The sequence below is a fragment of the Saccopteryx leptura genome, chromosome 8, assembly GCF_036850995.1.
Source record: "Saccopteryx leptura isolate mSacLep1 chromosome 8, mSacLep1_pri_phased_curated, whole genome shotgun sequence".
Classification (NCBI taxonomy): Eukaryota; Metazoa; Chordata; class Mammalia; order Chiroptera; family Emballonuridae; genus Saccopteryx; species Saccopteryx leptura.
Window position 1 is genome coordinate 26,878,906 of NC_089510.1, and position 23,268 is coordinate 26,902,173.

Below are 23,268 nucleotides of genomic sequence, written 5' to 3' on the forward strand. Positions count from 1 at the left end.
CTATCATCCCCTCTCCCTCTGTCCACTTTCACTCTGGACCCTTTGATCCCTCCTCTATCTCTATTCCGTTCCTCAGTTCACATTGTTCATTGGATTCCTCAAATGAGTGAGGTCATGATATTTTCCTTTTTCTGCCTGGCTTATTTCACTTAACATAATAGTTTCCAGGTCTTTCCATGTTGTCACAAAAGGTAAGATTTCCTTCTTTTTCATGGCCCCATAATATTCCATTGTATATATGTACCACTGATTTTTAAGCCACTCATCCACTGACAGACACTTGGGCTGTTTCCAGATCTTGGCTATTGTAAACAATGCTGCCATAAACATGGGGGAGCATTTCTTCTTTTGAATCACTAATGTGGTGTTCTTGTAATATATTCCTAAAAGTGGGATGGCTGGGTCAAAAGGCAGTTTCATTTTTAATTTTTTGAGGAATCTCCATACTGTTTTCCACAGTGGCTGCACCAGTCTGCATTCCCACCAGCAGTGCAGGAAGGTTCCCTTTTCTCCACATCCTCGCCAGCACTTATTCTGTGTTGTTTTGTTAATGAGCGCCATTCTGACTGGTGTGAGGTGATATCTCATTGTGGTTTTAATTTGCATTTCTCTAATGATTAGTGATGTTGAGCATTTTTTCATCTGCTTATTGGTCATCTATATGTCCTCTTTGGAGAAGTGTCTATTCATTTCTTTTGCCCATTTTTGGATTGGATTGTTTGTCTTCCTGGTGTTGAGTTTTACAAGTTCTTTATAAATTTTGGTTATTGACCCCTTATCTGACGCATTGTTGAATATGTTCTCCCATTGTGTGGTTTGTCTTTTTATTTTGTTCATATTGTCCTTAGCTGTGCAAAAGCTTTTTAGTTTGATATAGTCCCATTTGTTTATCCTGTCCTTTATTTCCCTTGCCTGTGGAGATAAATCAGCAAATATATTGTTGTGAGTTATGTTGGAGAGCTTACTGCCTATGTTTTCCTCTAGGATGCTTATGGTTTCACGATTTACATTTAAGTCTTTTATCCATTTTGAGTTCATTTTTGTGAATGGTGTAAGTTGGTAGTCTAGTTTCATTTTTTTGCAGGTAGTTGTCCAATTTTCCCAACACCATTTGTTAAAGAGATGTCTTTACTCCATTGTATGCTATTACCTCCTTTGTCAAATATCAATTGTTCATAAAGGTGTGGGTTTATTTCTGGGTTCGCTGTTCTGTTACATTAATCTATAGGCCTGTTCTTATGCCAGTCCCAAGCTGTTTCGAGTACAATGGCCTTGTAGTATAACTTGATATCTAAATACCATCCCTTTGAGGATTAAGGCTTTAACATGTGAATTTTGGAAGGATACAGATATTTACTCCATAATACTAATCAACTAATTAAGAACTGAAAACTGGGAGAGGCATAAAATTTTCCTTGAAAAGGGATTAGTTTGTGTTTGTTTGTTTGTTTGTTTGTTTTTGTGGCAGAGACAGAGTCAGAGAGAGAGACAGACATGGACAGACAGACAGGAGGGAGAGGGATGAGAAACATCAACTGTTCGTGGCAGTTCCTTAGTTGTTCATTGATTTATTTCTCATATGTGCCTTGACCAGGGGCTACAGCAGACTGACTGACTCTTTGCTCAAGCCAGCAACCTTAGGCTCATGCTGGTGAGCCTTGCTCAAACCAGATGAGCCCATGTTCAAGTTGGCGACTTTGGGGTCTCAAACCTGGGTCCTCCGCATCCCTGTCCTACACTCTATCCACTGCGTCACCACCTGGTCAGGCTAGTTTGTGTTTTCTGTGGTGGTTATTTATTTTTATGTTGGTTAGTTACTCTTAAGCCAGGCCATTGCAAGGGAAATCCTAACATTTGAGTAAAAAAAAAAATCTAAAATTAAAGTTCTTGTGAGATTTGCTTTCATTTTAGGAGTCCTCCTTAAGCATACTATCAAATCACATTCTTTAAAATTTTCTCTTGGGCTTACACAAATTGGAAGCCTGCACAGTTGGCTTTCCTCTCAGGGATGTCCTCAGAGTCTTTGTACACACAGTGTGCGAGAGGCACACACAAAGGCTGCAGTGCTCTGAGACTGCTCCTGGGGCAGATCTGTGAAAAGTACTTTGCTCTTCGGGTGGGAAACTACTTCCCCCCAGTGTATGTCAAAATGTCAAAAGCATTGTTTATGTTGGATTTAGGATGCCAGCTTATCCCAGAGAGAGTCTCTTTAAGTCCTGGAGACCATGTGGAACTCGAATAGGAGTCAGAGATCATTTTAGCATCTCAAAATCTAGCAGCTGAGCAAGTGGAGAAAGGAAGGAGATGAAGAAAGAGAAACAGGTATTAGGCCCCTTTCCCTTTGGGCTCGGGCAGTCAGCCTGTACCTTTCTGCACATATCTCCTGATGCCCACTTTAAAAAAAGAAAAACAGCCCTGGCTGGTTGGCTCAGCGGTAGAGCGTCGGCCTGGCGTGCCGGGGACCGGGTTTGATTCCTGGCCAGGGCACACAGGAGAAGCGCCCATCTGCTTCTCCACCCCCCCCCCTTCCTCTCTGTCTCTCTCTTCCCCTCCCGCAGCCGAGGCTCCATTGGCTCAAAGATGGCCCGGGCGCTGGGGATGGCTCCTTGGCCTCTGCCCCAGGCGCTGGAGTGGCTCTGGTCGCGGCAGAGTGACGCCCCGGAGGGGCAGAGCATCGCCCCCTGGTGGGCAGAGTGTCGCCCCTGGTGGGCGTGCCGGGTGGATCCCGGTCGGGCGCATGCGGGAGTCTGTCTGACTGTCTCTCCCCGTTTCCAGCTTCAGAAAAAAAAATGAAAAAAAGAAGAAAGAAAGAAAGAAAGAAAGAAAGAAAGAAAGAAAGAAAGAAAGAAAGAAAGAAAGAGAGAGAGAGAGAGAGAGAGAGAGAGAGAGAAAGAAAGAAAGAAGGAAAGAAAGAAAGAAAGAAAGAAAGAAAGAAAGAAAGAAAGAAAAATTTAAAAAAATAAATAATAATTAAACCAGTGAAGAAAAAAAAGACAATAATGATGAAACATGTTTTAAAACATAAAAAACCTAGAATAAAACAAGATATACGATAGAAGGTTAAAAAGGGCTTGAAAGGACTTTAGGAAATGGAAGGTTCTTCTTTGATGAGGGTCTCTTAGGAGGCCAGGACCCCGGCCCTGGCCCTGCGGCCCAGCCGCTAGGAGCTCTCACCTGCAACATCCAAATTAAAGCATCAAAAAAAACAAACAAGAAAGCTGCCCTCTGGGACAAGGAGTGCTAGCTCATCTCCAGCTCACTTCATCTCTAACAATCCAGAATAAACAGTCTTCCGCCCTCCGGCTGATTTCTCAGAGAACTTTATAGGGACATTATTTTTTAAAGTGCCACATAAAATAAATCTTTAGGGAATGCTTAAAGATGCCTGTTTTTATGGCCTACTCTTAACATCTACTGTTAAAAACTAGAGTAAATTTATACTTGAATTCAATATCCACCAACAAGAAAATAGGTGAAGTGTGGTGTATCCCCATGAGGGGACGTGGTGCCCGTATTGAGAGAGTGCTCCCGTGTTTGTCATCTCCCTGTACCATTTTTAAGGACACGGGCTCCCAATATGCTTACTCCAGCGGCCAGTCCCTGCGCCTTCATCACAGGCTTCCCCAAGACTCCGGCACCCACCCCAGTCCCTGCGCCTTCATCACAGGCTTCCCCGAGACCCCAGCATCCACCCCAGTCCCTGCGCCTTCATCACAGGCTTCCCCAAGACTCCCGCATCCGCCCCAGTCCCTGCGCCTTCATCACAGGCTTCCCCAAGACTCCCGGCACCCACCCCAGTCCCTGCGCCTTCATCACAGGCTTCCTCGAGACCCCAGCATCCACCCCAGTCCCTGCGCCTTCATCACAGGCTTCCCCAAGACTCCCAGCATCCACCCCAGTCCCTGCGCCTTCATCACAGGCTTCCCCAAGACTCCCGCATCCACCCCAGTCCCTGCGCCTTCATCACAGGCTTCCCCAAGACTCCCGGCATCTACCCCAGTCCCTGCGCCTTCATCACAGGCTTCCCCGAGACTCCGGCATCCACCCCAGTCCCTGCGCCTTCATCACAGGCTTCCCAAAGACTCCCGGCATCCACCCCAGTCCCTGCGCCTTCATCACAGGCTTCCCCGAGACTCCGGCATCCACCCCAGTCCCTGCGCCTTCATCACAGGCTTCCCCAAGACTCCCAGCATCCACCCCAGTCCCTGCGCCTTCATCACAGGCTTCCCCGAGACTCCCGCATCCACCCCAGTCCCTGCGCCTTCATCACAGGCTTCCCCAAGACCCCGGCATCCACCCCAGTCCCTGCGCCTTCATCACAGGCTTCCCCGAGACTCCGGCATCCACCCCAGTCCCTGCGCCTCCATCACAGGCTTCCCCAAGACTCCGGCATCCACCCCAGTCCCTGCGCCTCCATCACAGGCTTCCCCAAGACTCCCGGCAGCCACCCCAGTCCCTGCGCCTCCATCACAGGCTTCCCCAAGACTCCCGGCAGCCACCCCAGTCCCTGCGCCTTCATCACAGGCTTCCCCAAGACTCCTGGCACCGCCTGACCAGGTGGTGGCGCCGTGGATAAAGCTTCGGACTGGGATGCGGAAGGACCCAGGTTCGAGACCCCGAGGTCGCCAGCCTGAGCGCGTGCTCATCTGGCTTGAGCAAAAAGCTCACCAGCTTGGACCTAAGGTCGCTGGCTCCAGCAGGGGGTTACTTGGTCTGCTGAAGCCCCGCGGTCAGGCACATATGAGAAAGCAATCAATGAACAACTAAGAAGTCGCAACGCGCAATGAAAAACTAATGATTGATGCTTCTCATTTCTCTCCCTTCCTGTCTGTCTATCCCTGTCTATCTCTGCCTCTGTAAAAAAAAAAAAAAAAAAAGACTCCCGGCAGCCACCTTCTCTGCCAGGAAGAGCTGGAGAGCAACTTGTCATTTCCACTCCCCTAGGGACAGCCTTGAACCATTAACTAGCAGGGGCAGAGGTGTAAAGATGCCAACCTTCTCGTCTCTGACTGAATGACTCTGAGGAAAATACAAAACAGGAATGCATGAAAATGATCAACTCCGAGTTCAGAGAAGTAGGTACCAGGAGATGGGAGGAACCCTAGGGCTTCCACTGTATAAAAGCCAAGTGGTGGATACATGAGTGGTCACTGTATTAGTCTTTATGTGACTTTGGTGTCTGAAATATTTTAAAGTTTTTAGAAAGATTGACAAGGTGACGACCACACGACTTACATTAAAATGAAGACATTTACTGGCAAAAAAAAAAGAGACAGACATATTAGCATATTGAAAATGGTAAAAAAGATCTAGTATTCTCACATTTGTTCTTCAAAGAGGGCACAACTACCCAAATCTAGAGCTAAAAGAGTACAAGTTCTTCAAACAAAATTCTATAACCATCTAATCTTCCCACTGACCCCAGATTTCTATTTTTTTACTGTTTTATTGAGAAATAATTGGCATACATCACTGTATAAGTTTAAGGCATATAGCACGATGGTTTGATTTTTATATATTGTGAAATGTTAACCACAATAGCTTCAGCTAACATCTATATTCTTCTATAGATACCATAAAGAAAAAAGAAAGAAAAGGGGGGAAATTTTTCCTTGTGATAACTGTTAAGATTTATTTTCTTAACAACCTTCCTATATATCATATAGCAGGGTTAGCTACAGTCATCATGTTGTACATTATTGCATCCCTAGTACTTATATATCTTATAACTAGAAATTTGTACCTTTTGACTACCTCCCTCCAAAACCTCCCTCTTCCCACCCCCCACTTACGGTAACCACAACCTGAACTCTATCAGTTAGTTCTTTTTTTGTTTGTTTGTTTTTTAAGATTCCACATGTTACAGTAATATAATGTTATAGTAATCAAATATATACAAATATAGAAAATATATAGAAATAAGTCAGGATATAATATTAAAAGCCATTAAGATTAAGGCAAATGAATAAGACTATGCCCTCTGAGCAAGAACTAACCTCCTGTGTAGAGAGGTGATAGGCAAGGCCATGCCCTCTGCACAGGGCCCAGTCAGTGTGTGTGGGAAACAATATGTAGATAAAAAGAGCTCCCTGCTAGGAACTCCATAAAAGTGGCTTGATGTGATAATCCCGTAGATTAACACCTGTTAGAAGCGTAGGCCAGAAAGGGTACTAAAGCCGAGCCCCTCCCACTCACCCCCCACCCCCCCCCACCCCCGCAGTCAGTCGTCCAGACTCCAATGTTGAATGTGGCTCAGTCTTCGTGCAGCTCTGACCGAGAACAGCAAAGAGGAACACAACAACGGGGCCCCATTAAGCTATACCCAGGCACGCTGCCATAGGGCCTGTGAGTAATAAACTGCCTGTGTGATTCTTGCAACTAACTTGTGTGTCGGTTGTGTGTCTTTCCTCTGATGGTGATTGGTCTCGGTACCAGTAAGTAGAATCCTCACAGCCGCCTCAAGGGTAGTCTTGAAGAGGCTGCCAGCCCTGCTGTTAAACTAGAGTGTCCCACTGCATGGCGAAGTCGAAGAGGGGATGCCTGGTCGGAGTAGAGCTCGGGCTCTACTGGGACACCACAGATAAATTACATTATACAGTATTTGTTTTTCTCTGTCTGACATCATCCATATTGTCACAAATGGTAAGGTTTCCTTGTATTTTTATGACTAAAAACTATTTTATTGTGTATGTATATTAATATAAATATACCGAAATAGAAACATTATCTATATAAACACACACAGAGTGGTGGGAATCAAATAATTTAATAACTGGTTCTCTGCCCTAATGACCATTTTAAGTATAAAAAAATGATATACCAAAAGGTAGTTTATTATTTCATGCAGATAATACTTAAATAAGAACCATGAAAAGAGATACACAAAACTAGATTATGCTATAAGAGTTTTTAAATACTAAAGAAAAAATACTAAATAATACCTGACCAAAAAAAACAATAAAACTGTTATTTAAGATATTTCCATATTGCTTCTTGCAATTTTTTTCATCTATGGACAGAATGAACATTACAATGGGCACTTAGAATATGCTGTTGTTACCTTATGACCCAGCAATCCCTCTACTGGGTATATACCCCAAAAACTCAGAAACATTGATTCGTAAAGACACATGCAGCCCCATGTTCATTGCAGCATTGTTCACAGTGGCCAGGACATGGAAACAACCAAAAAGTCCGTCAATAGATGGCTGGATAAAGAAGATGTGGCACATATACACTATGGAATACTACTCAGCCATAAGAAATGATGACATCGGACCATTTATAGCAAAATGGTGGGATCTTGATAACATTATACGGAGTGAAATAAGTAAATCAGAAAAAAACAGGAACTGCATTATTCCATACATAGATGGGACCTAAAAGTGAGACCAAGAGACATTGATAAGAGTGTGGTGGTTACCGGGGGAGGGGGGAGAGGGAGAGGGAAGGGGGAGGGGGAGGGGCACAAAGAGAACTAGATAGAAGGTGACAGAGGACAATCTGACTTTGGGTGATGGGTATGCAACATAATTGAACGACAAGATAACCTGGACATGTTATCTTTGAATATATGTATCTTGATTTACTGATGTCACTCCATCAAAAAAATAAATAAATAAAATTATTAAAAAAATAAAAAGAATATGCTGTTGTGCAGATGAATGTTAAAAAAGAGTAAGGAATAGAAGTTTGTGATTTCCATTTTGGACAGCTCCCCATGCTTTCACGTTAGAGAGAACCCTGATTATAAGTCATTTTAACAAACGGTTCACCAAAATCAACAAAATATTAGATATTAGTTCTGCTGAACCTGTGCAAATCGGCTGAGTCCCACCACTGTATATATAACAACTTTTTTACCCGTTCATGTATAAATGGACATTTAAGTTGTTTCCATGTTTTGACTATTGGAAATAATATTGCTATGAACATGGGGGTGCATATATCTTTATAAATTAGTGTTTTCATTTCCTTTGAATATATTGCCACAAGTGGAATTGCTGGATCAAATGACAGTTGTAGTTTTAATTTCTGAAACTCCTCCATACTGTTTTCTATAGTGGCTGCACCAATTTCGTCTCACCAACAGTGCACAGGGGTTCCCATCTCTCCACATCCATGCCGGCATTCATTCTCTTGTCTCTGATGATGGCCATTTTAACAAGTGTGATGTGATATCTCATTCTGGTTGAAATTGGCATTTACCTAATGATTAGTGATATTGAGCATCTTTTTACGTACCTGGTGGCCGTTTATATATCTTCTTTGATATGTAAGGTTACAAGTCTTACATTTAAGTCTTTACCCCATTTTGAGTTAATTTTTGTGGCTGGAGTAAGATAGGGGTTCAGTTTCATTCTTTTACCTATGGCTATCCAATTATGCCAGTACCGTTTACTGAAAAAACTCTTTTCTCCATTAAATGTTTTTGGCTTCCTTATCAAATATTGCTTGAACATACAGTATTCATCTTGTCTTGTCTGACCAAAGAACATAAGGGAACGTGCAGACACTCCAGGACTTTCAGCCTTTTGTGTAGTACATTTTCACCAATGAAATAAAAGTTGGTTTTGCATCTCACTTGCATAATCAAACAACTTTCTTTGACTTGTCATTTGCTTTTCTGATGTTCTTGTTTAATAAAAAAAAAATCAAATCCTTCTTTATTTTATTGCTTCATATTCATTTTGAAATATCCCCTAATTTTTGTGAGCAGTATATATTCTTGGGTTTATTTCTGGGCTCTTGATTCTGTTCCATTGGTCTATTTATTTTTCTTTATTCCAGTGCCATACTGTTTGGATGTCCATAGCTTTATAGTATAGCTTGAATTCAGGCGTGTAATGCTTTCTGCTTTGTTCTCGGTCAAGTTTTTTGTTTTTAGGACTGTGTGTGTGTGTGTGTGTGTGTGTGTGTGTGTGTGTGTTTTCAAGCTATTAGGGGCCTTTTGTGGTTCCATGAAAATTTTAAGAGTATTTTTCCTGCTTCTGTAAAAAAAAAATGCCATTGGAATTTTGATAGGAGTCACACTGAATCTATAAATGGCTTTTAGTAGTATTGACATTTTGACAATATTAATTCTTCTAATACATGAACACGGGATACCTTTCCATAATGTCTTATGATTTTCTGAGTAGAGATTTTTCACCTTCTTGGTTAAATTTGTTCCTAAGTATTTCATTGTTTTTGATGCTATTGTAAATGGAGTTGATTTATTTCTTTTTCAGAAAATTCTTTTAGTATATCTTAATGTTGTACCCTGCAACTTTACTGAATTCATTGATTTGATCCAACGGTATTTTTGGTTGAGTCTTTAGTACTTTCTATACATAAAATCATGTCATCTACAAATAGAGACAGTTGTACTTCTTCTTTCCCACCCTCGGGTTCCCCACCTCCCACCCCACTGGGAGATATTTGAACACTTATTCAATCTCTGCAATAGTAATTGGTTTATTATTTTGTTTGTTTCTTTGTTTGGGGTTTTTTGTTTTGTTTTGTTTTGTTTTTTTTGCTTTCTATATATTATTTATTCATTTAACAATAACAGTGAACCTATTACATATCAAGTATTTGTGTGTGTGTGTGTGTGAAAAACATATTATATAAAACAAAAAATGTAGTGAGTAGAGAAAATGTTTTTACATTTCTGCAAATCTTTTAAATGTCTGGCTCAATGGAAGACAGCTGGATTCCCATGTGTCCCTCTGCATTCAATCTGCTACAGTATTTAAATGTCTGGCTCAATGGAAGACAGCTGGATCCCATGTGTCCCTCTGCATTCAATCTGCTGCAGCATTCTGTTCAGGCTGAAACACGTGACGGAAATCTACCTCACAGATGTGCAGTTGGACATGAGAGGAGCATTTCAGTGGCTTGTCCAGATAATCATGGATAATCTTTGATACTACATCAGAACTTGACAAGCACGGCTTCTTAAAAGTTCATTGCGAACAGTGCAAACACTTTAGAAAACAGTTTGGCAGTTCCTCAAAAACTTAAACATCAAGTCACCATATGACCAATAGATTCCACTCCTAAGACCAAACCCAACAGAACCAAAGACATATTTCCAAACCAAACCTTGTACAACAATGTTTACAATAGCAGTATTCATAATTGCCAAAGGGTGGAAACAACTAAGTGTCCATCAAATGATGAATGGAAAAACAAAATGTAGTAGATACACACATGCAATACTATTCTGACACAAAAATGAAACAGTACACATACTACAATACGTATAAACCTGGACAGCACGGGCTTCTAACTGAAGGAAGCCAGACACAGAAGACCCCATATTGTAAGATTTGGTTTATATGGCATGTGCAGAACAGGCAAGTCCATAAAGACAGAAAATTGGCTAGTGGTTGCTAGGGTCTGACTGGCAGGCATAGAAAGTTACTGCTCAAGCATTTCTTATTCCTACAGTTTGTTAGGCTGTGGGGGAATCAGACTCATAAGCAGTTTATTTAGACCTTCTATTTCTTCTTGATTTAGTCTCAGAAAGTTATATATTTCTAGGAATTCTTTTATATTTTTTCTTTTCTAGGTAGTCCAGTTTATTGATGCATAGTTGTTCATAGCAGATATGGAGAGTTAACTGTGTAGCTACTCCTGATTATTTTGTTGTTATTGTTGTTGTTGCTGTTACCATTTGTTTGAAATGTCTTTTTTCATTCCTTCACTCTCAGTCTAAGGCTAAAGTGAATTTCTTGCAGGCAGAAATATGGCTGGATATTGTATTTTATTCATTTAGCCGAAATGTCTTTTAACTGGAGAATTCAATCTGTTTACATTTGAAGTAATTATTAATAGAATAGGTAAAGATTTATTGTAGCCATTTTGTTATTGTTTTCTATATGTTTTATAGATTTGTTGTTCATTGTTTCTTTAAAAAAAGTTCTGCTATCTTTGTGTATGCTTTTATGTCTTTTGATATTAATATGCTTCAACTGCTTTGTCATGTTCTTTTGTGTAATTACTATAGGATTTTGTCGTCTGGTTAACCATTACTCTCACATAAAATATTTTACACTTAAAGCACACTATTTTAAACTGGTTACAACTTAACATGTTAACATTGAACTTTTACTTTTTCTCCCCCTCAGATTTTAGATTACTGTTGTTATAATTTATGTTTTTTTATATTGTGTAATTAATAACATTATTGTAGTATGGTTATATTTACTATTTTGGGGTTTTTTTTTTACTTTTAAACTAGAATGGTAAGTGAATTACTTACTACTACTACCCTATTGTATAATCTAATTTTAACTATATATTTACCATTTAAAGTGCAATTTACACTGCCTTTTTATGTTTTTATGTTAATTAACATTTTTGACATCCACTTAAAACATGTCCTTTGGCATTTCTTATTAAGTAAGTATGGTGGTAATAAACTCATCAGCTTTTGTTTATTCAGGAAAGTGTTTATCCCTCATTCATTTCTGAAGGACAGCTTCTCTGTGTACCGAATTTTGATTGACAGTTAATTTATTTCAATATTTTGAATATGTCATTCAATTATCTCCTGGCTTGAAAAGTTTACGTTGAGAAGTCTGCCAAAAGTCTTATGAAGGTTTTCTTGTGTATAACTTCTCTTTTTTCTCTTGCTGCTCTTACAATTCATTCTTTGCCTTTGACTTTTGACAGTTTAATTATAATGTGTTTCTAGGTAGTGGAGCCCTATTCAAGTTCAGATTATTTGGGGTCCTTTAAGCTTTATTGATCTTGATGTCCATTTCTCTCCCCAGGTTTAGGAAGTTTTCAATCATTATTGCTTTAAATGTACTTTCTATCTCTTTCTCTTTCTCATCTCCTGAAATTTCTATAATGTGAATATTCTTTTGTTTGATGATTGCTAATTTCTTATCAAACTTCTCATTTTATTCATGCATTTTTTTTCCCGAATTTCATATAATTGTTTGTTCTTATAATTCACTAAACTTCCTTAAGAGGATTGTTCCAAATTCTTTGACAGTTCATATATCACCATTTCATTTGGGTCAGAACTTTATTAACTTCTTTTGGAGGTGTCATACTTACTTGATTTTTCATGATCCTTCATTTCTTACATTGTTATCCCCACATTTTAGTAACTGAGCTACTCTTCCAGAGTTTCCAGGTTTGCTTTGTCAGAGATGCGTCTTCTGCTTGGGTTTCTGGGTGTGTCTGCTGGCAATATCCTTGAGCAGATAGGGCCTATTATTATGGTTTTTGTTTTGTTTTGTTTTTTCTTAAATGAAAAGCAGGGAGGCAGAGACAGACTTCTGCATGCACCTGGACCAGGATTCACCCAGCAAGCCCCCTATGCGATGATATTCTACCCATCTGGAGCTGTTGCTCCATTGCTAGTAACCAAGCCACTTTAGCACTTGAGGTGAGGTGATGGATCCATCCCCAGCACCGGGGCCAAATTGCTCCAACTGAGCCATGGCTGCCGGAGATGAAGATAGAGACAGAGAGAGAGAGAAGGGAGAGGGGGAGGGGTGGAGAAACAGATGGTCAGTTCTCCTGTGTGCCCTGACTAGGAATCGAACCTGGGACATCCACACACCGGGCCAACACTTTGCTGCTAAGCCTATTATGGTCTTTTTAGGGGCAAAGCAACCCTCTGAGCTCTGAGAACAGGGGTGGGTGGGGATGCTGAGTGAGTTTGGATAGGACTACCAGCTTGGCTCCCTATCCAAGAGAGGCTGTAGGATAGGACCAATTGCCTGAATCCCAGGCCAGGCTTATTAGCTGGTTAGGACTGGGTACTACTGAGTAGCCGATGGAGATATGAATTAGCTTTCCTGTCCTAGCAGGGTAGCAGGATGGGACCCAGGGCCTGTACAGCTCGTTGTGTGGGGACCCCAATCAGCCCAGAGCATGAACTAAATTCCTGGTCAGATGAGGCTATAAGTTTTGCTCTGACGACAGGAGGAGCAATGGGTGGTGCTCTCTTTTCAAGTGCTTTACACACGGGCCGTTGAATGAGCTGTACAGCTTCCCATGTGTGCCGCTTACGTTCTTTGGTCAGACAAGACAAGATGAATACTGTAGTCAGCAATGAGCAGGGCTACAAATTAGATTCCCTGCCCAGACACAGCAGGAAAAGCAGCTCTAAACCTGGTAAAACTCTTTGTTATCTTAACTCGAGCTGACCTGTACCCCATGTTTCCTGACCAGACAGGGCCCCTGTCTTTTCTCTGGGGACTATCAGCTCTGCCCACCTCCCTCTCAGCTCAAGTGCTGCTGGACCACACTGCTTTCAGGAGTTGTCACCAGCCCTTCAAGTCAGGTGTGGACAGAAGACACTCGCCACGACAGAGGGGGCTGTGATTCAGCTCCTTGCCTGAGCCTGGAGCAAACCAGGCTCTAGGGCCCCCAAAACTCCTGCTTGAGAGTCAGAGTCAGGCATAACTACATCTTGTCTATTTCCCTGGTCAAAGTGCACGCCTTACTGGTTCTGCAGATGAACAAAGCCACTGGTTGCGATGACTACTTCGGCACTGCTGGCATGAACTCTATCTGTCAAGATCCGTGTGCTAGTTGCTGCCAGCCCCTCCTCCCTTCGCAGTGACAATCAGATTTCCAGTGGTTGAGCCCCAGAGATTCCCCTGCAGTCCCCGTGGGGCTCCCACAAAGTGGCCCACGATGCTCGGGGGATAACTGGTTGTCCCCCAGGTTCTCCTTTCCCCCTCGAGTGACAGGAGGCTTGGGGAGACCTTTCCAAGCAGTGCTATGCTGGCCTTGGGGAGGAGCACTGTGGTCAACATGTGGCTGCTTCTCTTATCCTTTCTGGGTTTTTTGTGTGTGTGACAGAGACAGAGAGAGAGAGAGAGGGACAGATAGAGACAGACAAGCAGGAAGGAGAGAGGGAGAGAGATGAGATGCATCAAATCTTCGTTGAGGCTCCTTAGTCTCCTTAGTTGTTCATTGATTGCTTTCTCATATGTGCCTTGACCGGGAGACTACAGCAGAGTGAGTGACCACTTTCTCAAGCCAACGACCTTGGGCTCAAGCTAGTGACCTTGGGCTTCAAGCCAGTGACCTTGGGCTCAAGCCAGCAACCATGGGGTCATGTCTATGATCCCACGCTCCAGCCAGCAACCCCTTACTCAAGCTGGTGAACCCGCGCTCAAGCCAGATGAGCCCACGCTCAAGCTGGCGACCTCCGGGTCTCGAACCTGGGTCCTCAGCATCCCAGTCCAATGCTCTATCCACTGCACCACCTCCTGGTCAGGCTCTGACCCTTTTTTTTTTTTTTTTTTCATTTTTCTGAAGCTGGAAACGGGGAGAGACAGTCCGACAGACTCCCGCATGCGCCCGACCGGGATCCACCCGGCACGCCCACCAGGGGGCGACGCTCTGCCCACCAGGGGCGATGCTCTGCCCACCAGGGGGCGATGCTCTGCCCATCCTGGGCGTCGCCATATTGCGACCAGAGCCACTCTAGCGCCTGGGGCAGAGGCCACAGAGCCATCCCCAGCACCCGGGCCATCTTTGCTCCAATGGAGCCTTGGCTGCGGGAGGGGAAGAGAGAGACAGAGAGGAAAGGGCGGCGGAGGGGTGGAGAAGCAAATGGGCGCTTCTCCTGTGTGCCCTGGCCGGGAATCGAACCCGGGTCCTCCGCACGCTAGGCCGACGCTCTACCGCTGAGGCAACCGGCCAGGGCCTCTGACCCTTTTGATGTAGTCTGTTTTGGTCTCTGTGGGGCAGGGAGAGCTTCAGCCTCACCCCCGTGTTCTAGGATTCTGTCCGTGGTGCTTGCTTTGGAATAGTACTTATTCATCTTGTGAGGGGCAGTGAAGTCAGGAACAATCCACGTTACCATCTTTGTAATGTCACTCTCCAGTTTTCTTATTCTTGATGTAGCTCCTCAGTATATACACCTGTTTCAAGAATATACATTAATGCCTTGAATCATCTGTCCCTTTCATCTTCAACCTTGTCAGTCCTAAGTAACATGCAGTTTTCATTTTATCTATTTCTGTTTCCAGGCTTTTGAATGTTGCTTTTTAAGTGACAACTCTCTGCTCACAGAATTCTCTACTTTTACAATAAAACAACTGTTTGTAGACAGTTTGAGGATGAAGATTGTGTCTTCATTATTATTTCTATCCTTATATTCATTAGCTAGGGGTAACATAACAAAGTATCACAAACTGGGTTGCTTAAACCACAGAACTGACCGTCTTACAAGTCTGGAGGCTAGAAGTCTGATATCAAGGACAGGGTTGGTTCCTTCTAAGGGCTAAGAGGGAGAAAATGTTTTATGCCTCTCTCCTAGCTTCTGGCAGATTGCTCCAACCTTTGATGTTCCTTGGCTTGTAGAGACATTATTTCTATCTCTGCCTTGATATTCACACACTGTTCTCCTTGTGTGCATGTCTTCATGTCCAAATTTCTCTTTTTATATGGACCAGCTATATTGGGTTAGAGGCTCGCCCTACTCCTGTCTAGTCTCATCTTAACTAATTAGTTATGCAATGACCCTATTTCCAGGTAGGTTCACAGACTGAACTACTGGGGGTTATAACTTTAACATAATTTTGGGGTAACACAGTTTAACCCATGGCAGTCCTCTATGTCTGAGACCAGAAGCAATGAGAGGTTGTCTTTCTTTGAACTAAAACTAGCCCTCTGGAGAAGAGGCTTTAGTTTGTTACCCAATATATATTTCTTGAACTCAACTGAAAATAATTAAATGTATTACCCTTTTTCTTTCAATTTGAGCCCTTCTCTTCAGTGTGTGTCCTAATATCAAAGGTAATATTTCAAATGGTTTATCTTTTAAGCATTCTCTTACCTACCTCCTTCCATTAACAGGAGAGCACTTTTTCCCACACAGTGTAGCCTTGGAACACTACTCTATTAATTTCCCTAATGGGTTCTTCTGACTTACAATGCCGGGTTTATTCTGGTTTGCATATGAGGTTTGATTGCATGCATTCATAGCTGAGTTTTCTTTTTGATTTATTAATCAGAACAATCACATCTCAAAATTATAATTAGCCAGCAAGTGTGGTAAACATACAAAGTTATATATAGATATCTCCCATTTTTTCTCTGCACATTAACATTGTCTAATAAATCATGTATAAAATAAAAATGAGAAAATATCCAAACTAAATCTCTTACCTTTATTGAAAGCGTTTAGAATAACATTCTTAAACCTTCACAATATCTATAGTTTAATTAATCTGCTGCTCCAGAATTTGAGTCTTTGCTATTTTAAGATGACCTATTCCTACCATTTACTGTGGAAGGGTGTTGGATTACATGTTCTAAATTTGTTTTATACAATATCACCTAAGAAAAGATGATGCTATAGATATATAGATACAGATGCATTTTCATTTTCCCATTTAAAGTTTTACTTATACTGTAGAAAAACAAATTATCATGTAACACATTTGAATGTTTTCATATGAGTGCCTAGATATAAATAAATGTGAAAGGTATTAACTGATATGGCTTCTTTTCTAGGCAGATATGACAAAATCATCTGATTACTCCAAATTATTTAAACAGTAAAAATTGAAGAACATATAACTAGAGCTTTCTGATTAGCTTTTAATTCATTTTTGTTTTGTTGTTGTTTTACCAGTAATTACTTGAGGAGAGGGAAAGGTTGAGACTAGCAAAATAAGAAAAAAAGGTATGTTTTCTAGAGATTACCCTGAGCAAGATCTGAAATAATGTGGAGCTCATGGCCCTTGGAGAGCACAGTGGGCCAGTGTCTAAAATGTCAAAATTCTATTTTCTCATTTTTTGTGGCGAAAACTGAGAAGTTAATTGCCCAACAAAAGCTTCATGCCCCTGGAAGCTATTTCTATTCAATCCTCTGTTGACCTTTTTATAGCTTCTTGGGACCAAAAGGTCAGTATAGTAAATATACTTGCCTTACGAGAGCACAGACTATAGGTTTTCTCACAATGGAAAGATCACAAAAAGGTTACCAAACTTCTCTTCCAATTGAAGATTTATTTTTTCACATTGGTGTCGAAAACTAGTCTCTGCCAATTGGGTCATAACAACTCATAAAGTCTTTTTAGTGGATAGCTATACCAACCAAAACACTTAAAGTGACTGAGAATGAGCAAACATCCTTAAGAACTTGCTTTACGTTAAAATTAGAGCAAGTCAGAACGATTTGGCCTCATGTATCAACAATTATCTATCATGCAAACCTTATTAACAAACATGTACAGGACATTCATATAATTTGTTCTGTAAGATCAATGAAGTCCCAATTCTTCATTCTTCTAGGGGATTCCTAAACATATTGCCAGACAAAATATCATTTAAGGAAGCTTAAATACCATCCTGAAGCCAAGTGTCTATAGCATTATAAGCCAGGCAATCAGACATCTTTAGATTCACTGTCTAAACCATTTAGGGATTACTGAGAGACTAGAATTTGTCCTTTAGGTAACAAGATAGCCATAGATTTTTCTGCATCCCTATGCCCTGACTATGCAAAAGGAGGAAGTTATCCCTAAAATATTTTAGCTAGTCCACATATCTTGAATGCCACTAATTTCACAATTTGAGGGCCCACTTCTAACACCCATTATGCTAGTAATTTAACTTGTGGAATTTCTTTTCCAGATGTTCATTATGCTAATTATTAAAGTTTCTGGTATTGATTCTGTATAAATAGCTAAATCAGTTATATCAGTCCCTTCTGGAGTGTGGGCCTCCTTTTAGAATGCTAGCAAGTTGTGGCTGAGCTGTGAGAGCCCCAATAACTTCTCCCATCAGAAGCGTAACACACATTAACTGTAAGTTAGTAAATTCCAGGTGTCATAGCATTATAGCAAATCTCTAAGATGCTCAGATCTTTTATGATAGCATTATTCTATTATCTGTCCTCCTCTTTTTCTTTTTCTTGATGCCCACGCTCACCTTTATGCTAATAAGCATCTCTGGGCTTCTCTTTCTTCAATTAGTAGGTAAGTGTATTATCTGATTTCTTCTCTTATGTCTCCTAGGAAATAAACTTCTTCTGCCACTACCCACACTGATAAAATTTCTTCAAGAGAATTCTCTAGACTACCTGCTTCAGAATCATCTGGGGTAAATTATTAAAAATACAGATTCCTGAGAAGTACCTCTAAGGTTCCTGTATAAATATGCTGTTTTAACAAGTCACATCCTTTTTCATGATTCTCATACACGCTTACATTTAACAACACGTTCTATTTTGTGTGTTCCAGTCAAGAACTAAGATCCATATTAAACATAAGCTGTGTGCAGGTTGGTTTCATTTGGTATTTTCACTTGCATCACCTTCTCAGCACATTGTGGAGCCTTCATAAATACTTGATGTAAAGCACACTCAATTATTCAGGTGTGAATTAACTAGCTGATGGATATCCAGGCTCTCACTTTCTTTTGCCTTCTCTTTAATGTTTTGGCTGTTTCTCTGGAAAACAAATCACTCATCTGTTGCAACTTGTTAGCAAGTTTTGATGAAAGGCCTAGTTTCTAGGCATATTGAAATGTAGTTGGGGGATTTTCTGTGCAATAAATATCCTACCCAAAAGGATCATCCTTTCTATAGATAATAAGGAGCTAGTTATACTATCCACCAATCAAACAAGACAGAAAAGACTGACTTTACCCATTTCCTGAGATATAAAATACTTCATAATTAACTTTATAATTTACAATACATATTACTAAAATAACCGTGTAAATATACTAGACTATTGGGTAATTAAACAGTAAAAAATTGTTTTCCACAAGGGTTTGAAAATGCCATTGACTGATATTTTTAATCAAAATTGAGAAGAAATTAGACAAAAAGGGACAAAGATATCTCTCTCTTCTCAGATACATCCACACAGTAGAAAATAGAATATTTGGCCATCTCTAGTACCCATGTAAAAAAGACTTTCCTACCTCATGACCATCATCTTTCTTGCCATGGCGTTTTCTCAGACTTCCTGGAATATTATTGCCATGTGATATGATTATAAGCATATGAAGTTTTAGGACCATCCTTAGCCAGTGGCAGATTCTTACCTGCAACTGTCTGATCACGCAACACACAGGGCCTGGATCACTCACTTTCAAGGAATTTGAGGACAACTCAACATGGGAATTTATAATGCCTTTAAACAGGGGGAGAAAAACTCTTTTGGACTTGAACAATGTCTAATACCGTAATGAACTTTTAGCACTCAGTATAATCACTCTGTATTCGCTCTCCACAGAGGTTCTTTGTGAATCACCACCACCTCCATCACGCACAAACTTCTGTTTCTTTCTTCAAAACAGTTATTGTGAAGGTTTCCCTAATTTTTTCACTAGATTGCTACTATTCATTTAGTCAGGATTTTTAGGGCTTCCAAAAATGAGTGTTTCACTCTTCAGATCTAAGAGCTATAGGATGCCAAAGCACCTCTGACACCTAAGTTTAAATTGTCATAGAGGATTTTCTACAGGGTCTATATTAGTTTCTTTCAGGATCCTATGTGCTGTCAACTCAGTCACTAGCCACACATTTTTTAGTTGATCACCCAGATTCTCAGTTTCCTATCTGTAAAAGTATGTGATACCACCTTACATGGTTCATTTTCAACTTGGCTTATCTATATCACAAATGGCTTCCTCTGGCCAGAAAGCTGGCTGAGACCAGGAGACATGGGGTTTAAGAATAGCCACGCTATTCCGTCTTTGTCTCTACCTCTCTCTCTATTCTATCATTCCAGAAGGAACAACTTAAGGTAGTGGGGGAGAAAAGGAACAATGACAGATAATGTATAGACTTCTATATGTTCATGAGGAAAAGGAGGTGAAATACCATAAATTCTTACCTAGTCACTGTAATGCTTTCTTAAAAAGCCTGCTTCATTCTATTGTTGCTTGATTGCAGAGCCGCGTGTGCAAACCATGTGTTGGAAAGTATGGGTTTATGAGAGCATAATCAATTGAATTATGTAAGCGGCCTAGTCCTTGATGGAAGTCAAATAGAATATGCTTAATTCACACATTGCCTTATTATTCTTTAATATTGAGTCTCCTTGCTATAATCTTGGTATTGTTTGCATGAAAGATAGTACTTTAAAATGCCTTTCACTTTAGATAGACTCAAGCCAAAATCATTTAAATGCTTTTTTTTTTTTAAAGTGCAAGACTTGTTAAGAAACTTGCTGCAAGAGTCTTGGGGCAAAAGATGAAATTCTAACATAGATTTTCAAAAAAATTATGTAAGTAGGAATAGAAGCTATGATTTTGATCATTTTCACTCCAAAAGGTTTAACCTCCTTCCCTATGTACATTACAGAGCTGTTTAGACTCTCATTTCAGTTGGAATACCTTTGGCTGCCCCACGATGGCTGCTGAGAACTTGATTTAGGATACACTGTATACTGGTGGATTATGCAGTTCATCACGGTCCCTGAGAGGATGAGCACTTTGTGCCTTCCAGATGAAAAACGGAAAAGCTTCCAAGAATCTAGTTAAATTCCAATTAAATTTAGTTCCAAAATTGTATTGTCCCTTTCCTGGCCAAAGGGACTAAATGATATAATAAGTCTTTTTCCATTCCAATTTCAAGTTCTAGTTCTTACCTTAAGTGCTTTTACAGGTCTACCAAATAATACTGCGGCTTCCAACTCTAAAGAATGCTACTTTCTGCTGCATATTTCTTGCCTTTATAATGATAATCCCATGCTTCTCTCCTCATATCTCCTCCCTGAACAGTATTTTGCTATGACTAGATTTTTTCCCCCCAAATATTCATATTTCTGCAAACTAGGTGGTTTCGTTTGTCTTTCAAGAACAGGGATTTATTTACTATAATTCGTTTTACACTTTAGAGGGATAGTTAGGGGGAATTTAGATAGAAAAGAAGAATTGTACTATCAATGAAAACAGTGACGGTCATGTGCAGACAAAATAGCCAAATGCTGAAGGAAAATGGCGCTATACTATTGCATTGCTAATCTCCTCTCTTTTAGTTTTAAAAGAAAGCAGAAAGGAAAGAAATGGAAAGAAAGAGAATAAAGAAAGAGGAGAAAGGAAGAAAGGAGAGGGGAGGAGGAATAGAGGGAGTGAAAGGGGGAAAATACCTTTGAATGAGTTCTCTTCAAATCCTGGTGAGATTGATTTTATTGTTACCATTTTGCATTAACTACTCTCAGGGTTATATGAAAGCAGAAACTTACTCTTTACTTTAGAAAAAACTAACTACTGTATATATTTTCCCTTAAAACTGGTTTTGCTGAAATGATTTTTCATATTGAAACCTCAGCTTTGATGCATTCGTATTCCAAAGTGAAAATTATCTGGTTAGTGAAAAAGAAATGGAAATTTCACCAGGTAAAACTTCCCCATACCTTATCTCATAGTAGAAGTGTGCAGAACCGAGTCTCTGTAAATCAAATAAATGCCCGTACATCTAACCATAATTAAAGTCTCTAGGGAAACTATTAACAGAACCCTGTCTTTTAAAAAATAATTCTCTTCTTAACTGAAGAAACCTCTTTGAAGATTAATTATCCTTTAACCAATTTCCCAACACTAATTTTTGTTTCTTTTCTTTCAAGTCAGAGTTCCATGTATTTGGTCTGCAAAATCTCAGTTCAGAGATATCCTTTCAATAATATTCATGTGTAAAAACTCAAGAGAAGAAAGGAAGGGGGAGAAAGAGAAAGAGAGAAACAATTGGTGTTCCCAGGAATGAGAATGGTGTGAATAGTTCTGCAAATTTCAGACATAGATCAGGGGAGGAGAGGAGATAAAACTATTGTTTTGATCCTGACCAGGTAGTGGCACAGTGGATAGAGTGGCGGACTGGGACGCAGAGGACCCAGGTTCAAAACCCCGAGGTCACCGGCTTGAGCACAGGCTCATATGGTTTGAGCATAGCTCACCAGCTTGAGCGCAAGGTCACTGGCTTGAGCAAGGGGTCACTCGGTCTTCTGCAGTCCCCCGGTCAAGACACATTCAATGAACAACTCAAGTGCCACAACAAAGAGTTGATGCTTCTCATCTCTCTCCCTTCCTGTCTGTCTGTCCCTATCTGTCCCTCTCTCTGTCTCCATCACACACATACACACACACACACACACACACACACACACACATACACACACACAGAAAAATATTGTTTTGAATGGAACACATACCTATTCACTTTTCACTGATGTCAGATAAGCTAAATTAGCAGCTGTTAGAACATGAAGTTCCCCTGTGATTATCCAGACAAGTATTAGCATGTCTTGCCAGCAGCCTAACCTAATCTCATGGAAGACAGGTTAGGATCAGGTTGGGGCTATTCACTGGGGCTTTAGGTCTTATATAAAAACAGGTTCACTCCAATTTGAGGACCTCAAAACAGGCTTTCTAAAGAAGAGCCCCCTCCCCACATCAGAGTGAACCTTGTTTAACAGATGTGTGTAGACTGAGCCCATTGACCAAGTCCATCTTTTTCAGAATCTGTTTGCTCAGGACTTGATGGACTTCTGAGTACACTGAGAAGCTAACGACTCATGCCCCATTAGGACTGGCCAAGGCCATTGTAACTGATAGCAGCCTGAGATGCATCTGACTGGTCTACCAAAACACCTCTTGCTTTCTGCAATAAGTTTTTTGTATATAACTTTGTCTACTATTAACAAGAATACATTTTACCCTTGACTTAGATGATATAATGTATGTAGTAGTGAGGTACAAAAGCTTTTTCAGAAGTCTCTTTAAATATATTCTAAAGGAAAATGGCATTTTATAAGAAAGAGCTAGCTCTACTTAAGATGATAGGTATGCAATATTTTCTGATCATAAAGCCTTGAAACTAGAATTCAACTGCAAAAAAGAGGGGGAAAAACCCACAAAAATGTGGAAACTAAACAACATACTTCTAAAAAATGAATGGGTCAAAGAAGAAATAAGCGCAGAGATCAAAAGATACATACAGACAAATGAAAATGAAAATACGACATATCAGAATCTCTGGGATGCAGCAAAAGCAGTAATAAGAGGAAAGTTCATATCACTTCAGGCCTATATGAACAAACAAGAGAGAGCCGAAGTAAACCACTTAACTTCACACCTTAAGGAACTAGAAAAAGAAGAACAAAGACAACCCAAAACCAGCCGAAGAAAGGAGATAATAAAAATCAGAGCAGAAATAAATGAAATAGAGAACAGAAAAACTATAGAAAAAATCAATAAAACAAGGAGCTGGTTCTTTGAAAAGGTCAACAAAATTGACAAACCCTTGGCAAGACTCACCAAGGAAAAAAGGCACAGGACTCAAAT

General features: G+C 40.5%; 1 protein-coding gene across 2 annotated transcripts in view; it reads left to right on the forward strand.

Annotated features, from left to right (window-relative positions):
* The window catches only part of EPHA6 (EPH receptor A6), an 883,820-nt gene that overhangs the window by 771,160 nt on the left and 89,392 nt on the right, over positions 1 to 23,268 (forward strand). The gene's annotated exons all lie outside the window — the stretch shown is intronic.